This window comes from Ambystoma mexicanum, chromosome 3q (genome assembly GCF_040938575.1).
Source record: "Ambystoma mexicanum isolate Mex_15411 chromosome 3q, UKY_AmexF1_1, whole genome shotgun sequence".
NCBI classification, from domain to species: domain Eukaryota; kingdom Metazoa; phylum Chordata; class Amphibia; order Caudata; family Ambystomatidae; genus Ambystoma; species Ambystoma mexicanum.
In genome coordinates, this window is record NC_090926.1 from 776,353,980 (window position 1) to 776,358,417 (window position 4,438).

The following is a 4,438-nucleotide window of genomic DNA, read 5'->3' on the forward strand; positions in this document are numbered from 1 at the left end:
AGGTAGTATAACTGGAGATTCGGTAGCTTTATTCCACCCTCTTTATGTGGCAGGGAAAGAACGGATAGCGACAACTTATGCCTGTGAGGGCCCCATAGGAAGTCCTTGATGATGGCCTCCAGTTTCTTGAAGAAGGGCGGTCGGACATAATGGCAAATATTCACGAAGAAGTATAGGAATCGGAGGAGTACGATCATCTTGACTATCGCTGCTCTGCCCACCATGGTCAATAGGAGCTTGGACCAGAATTGTATAGAGCGTCGAAGACTCGTGATGGCGACCTCAGTGTTATGTACGTGCGTGAGTAGCGGGGTGTGGCTCACGTTGATACCCAGGTACCGGAACTTGACCAGTTGCCAACCTATTCCTATCACTGGGAGATCGCTTTCTGATGTGTTGCGTAGGCCCACCAGGGGGAATGCGGAGGACTTGCTTCTGCTGAATCGGATCCCCGAGTACTTTGCGTAATTGTCTAGCACCTCTAGTGCTGTCGGTGCGTTGACTTCGGGGTTTCTTAGGTATAGGAGAGCGTCGTCTGCGTATAGAGATATTATGTGGTGTACATTGCCCACCTTGATGCCAGCGTCGAAGAGCTGCTGCCTGAAGTATAGTGCGATCGGCTCCAGGCCCAGTATGTACAGCATGGGCGATAGCGGGCACCCTTGTCTCGTTCCCCTTTGTATTTCCCAGGCTGCTGATACCATTCTTCCCGTTTTCACTCTTGCCATTGGGGAATTATAGAGGACCTCGATCCACCTAATGAAGCCCCCTCCGATGCCGAATCTTCTCAAGACCTCCCTGATCCATTCCCAATATATGGAGTCGAAGGGCTTGATAGCGTCGAGCGACAACACCGCCAGGTCTTCATCTCTCTCGTATGTTTCGGCCATTACATGTTGTAGCCTCCTAAGGTTAGCTGTGGTGTTGCGCCCAGGCACAAATCCGTTCATAAATGCTATCTATAACCTTTCCCCTGCAGAGCCACCTGACCTGTGTGTGAAACAACAAATAATCATGTTCAGCTCCCATTTCTGCACATAATGTGACAAACAGACTGGCTGTTGTGGGGTGCAGCTTTATAAAATGTACAATCAAATAAAATGTACAATCAATACAACAGAAGTCACCACCCCAGAGTTAATTCCCCATATTGCACACAGGCAAGCTCCCCGGTGTATCCTGCAGTGTGTCTACAATATATGTGGACTTACTGCCAAAACCTTTGCTTTTAACCAAGCTCTAGCACCACACATTTAAGGGGCACCATCCGTGCAAATACCAACACAAACCTCCCACAGTGGGAATTTAGGAAGTAGTTAATGTCAAAGACTACAGATGCAGTTGCTCTGCCCTGCATTGGTTTACAAAATAAGAAATCCTCCAATATTTAATTTCCATGGCAGTACCTCACATACGCAATCAAATGTGCTTCTTTTGAAATGTCAGTGGCTTCATTAGTAGGGGAAACTGTGTACAATATCAATTCTGCAGTGATATGAGAGGACAGGTCAGTGATGCGGCGGAAAATTGTGGTGCCAGACATAGGGATACTTTTGCATTTCTCTGCTGCACCATCACCAAGCAATATCCGGTTGACAGTGGGAATTGTTGGCAAAATTACTTTCGCAGCATCTGTAAAAGGCTTTTTGTCTTTGCCCAGATAATGTGGCAAGAAGCTTCCAAAGCATTTGCAGGTTCTGAGGCCACGTTTTTAACTGTGTTGTTTTGATTTTTTATGCCTTGCAGATGCCGTACAAAGAAATCCCTGTTCTTTTTTGCTAAATCGGCATGTTTTGTATCCAACTGCCACCCAATTGTGTTGGCTTCAAGCTGTTATTTGCTAATTTAGCACCACAAATCTGCGATCCATGTGAGCACAAAATCCAAATAAGAGACTTCATATTTCCATGTTTTTGCATTTCTCTGGTCTGTTTCCACCCCTCCTCCTGCTTTTCGTTTGAGATTCCTACCATCTTTGGACACTAGGAAACGATCCGGTTCTATGTGATATATCTGCATTTTAAAGCCTGAGCACAAATAAAACTGCTGTTTTTGTGTTGGCTTTAAAATGCGGAAATATCACATACTGCCTCCCTCCTTCCCCACCCGCTCATTCACTCGTTAATCGGGGGGGGCTGAAGGCCCCAATTTCACCACCCACCACCCCATCCTGCATCACCACACACTTCCCCCCCACACAGACAACACATACACTCAAACACGCATACATACATACATACAGTCCAAAACGTACCTCTGCCTCCTGCGAAGACTACGCTGGGTCTCACAGAGCCGGTCACACTTGTGTGCGGCAGGGGTTTGACAAGTATGATAGTTCGATTTAGAAAGACTTTCTAAACTCACAAAACTCCTATTCGACCGCCTCGACAATCTGGGTGTCACGTATACCAACTATGCGGATGACACCCAGATCCTCGTCACACTCACTGGATGCTACACTCAAGACACTAAACTGATTAACCACATCTATCTAGAGATCCAAGCCTGGATGGCCACTCGTAGCCTCTGTTTAAATGATGAGAAAACTGAACTACTTATCATTGCTCTCAAACTCGTTTAAACAAATTAGATACCTGCTATGAATCATTCAACATTGATGGTAATGTCCTTAAAGTCTCGAGGGAAGTCGAAACATTGGGTATCTACCTCGGCTCCACGTTGATGTTAAATAAACAAGTAAACTCCTTAGCCTCCACCACAGCCTACACTAACAAATTGATCAATGCGTGTAAGCCCTTATATATCACGAGCTGTATCACATTAGCAAGAGCACTCATTCTCTCTAAGCTTGACTATTGTAACACACTACTCATCGGGACTTCCGTGCAGAATTTAAACAAACTTCCAAGTTCTGCAAAACAATGCCCTAAGATCGGCCCTTAATATTCCACACTCCAGTCACATCTCTTCCCTCAGAAGAGAGGCTCAATGGCTACCCATCCAGGACAGAATTACACTCTGGACACTTGTCATCACACAGGTGCCTAGCCAACATGGCTCCCGCGTACCCGACAGCTAAATTCGCAAGACACCAAACCAATAGACCCACCAGATCTATCTACCTCAACCAGCTCACAATCCCCAAATTCAACCTAAAAAGAGCAGGAGGGTCCAGCTTCACAGTGCTAGCGGCCAAACGATGGAACTCCCTCTCTTCCGACATTACAGCAGAGCCTGCTCTCTGGGCCTTTAGAGCCAAAACGAAAGCCTGGCTCCTCAATTCAAATGACTCCTGAGCATGTCTAATCTCCATCCTGTCTGGTATCTAAAACTACTAATATTCTACTTCCCTTGTAAATAGATGTATAAATGCAACTAAAAAATAATTTTTACTACAAATGTAACTTAAGCCTATGATCCCTGTTTATCCATCTGCTCGCTTAGCTATTTGTTCTGCTCTTGCGATCCATTGCCTTTGCCTACGTTTTGCTCTTGTGCTCATTGCCTCTGCCTGCAATGTGATCTGTAACACACCTCCAGTACCTTTATCTGCAAGAAAGGTGAACTGTAACTCACCTACCTTGCCGGATCTGTATATTATTTGTGTAACCATGTTTCTATGTATGTAAGAAAAAGCGCCCAGATACCCTTGGGTATTAAACTAAACTAAACTAAACCAACCTTTTCTCCCCCCCCCTCATCAGTACAGTGAAAAAGATCTTTTCACTTAGTACCAACGATCCATCTAAAAAAGGAGCCAGAATCTGTGAAAACATTGCAAACCCCCACTTTACTGCATGTCACATTTGTTTTAAAAACCATTTCAAGTTTTCAAAAGTAAAAAATGCCTAAAAAAAATAAAAAATAAATAAAGATTTAAAAAGACAAACACCACATGCAAAGACTCAAAAGGAATCATGTGAACAGATTGGTGGGGGAAAAAACACACGAAAAAATTGGTCAGAAATACTGGTTGGATTAAAAAAAAATACACTACATTGATACAAGTCTCAGAAGACTCCCTGTTCAGATCGTGACGTGCTAGCTTGAATTTCTTTTTCAAGTGTGGTCCTGGACTAGACCACAGATTGGCAGCAAAAACCACACCTGGATGCACATTGCACAGGGCTGATATAAACCTACAGCACCTCTACTCAACCAATGGTACATAGGGAAAAGAAATCCTTACCTGCCTGTGTGACTGCGTCAAATGCTTCGCTAAATTTTCTTGCTAGGATACAGGTGGTTAGGTTGATCCACCAACACTTGGAGCGATGCTGCTGCTATGAAAACAAAACAGTTTGTCAAGCATATGTGGGTCTACCAGAGACTTCAACATTAAGATTAGATGAGCAGGGTTAAAACCAGTTCTTGGGGGTTAGGCATCAGCTAGTAAGAAACAGTGAGGCTTGATCTTTCCACTCGTTCATTTTCTCATACTGTCAATCTAGTATGTGACGGATTCATTATTGTGTGG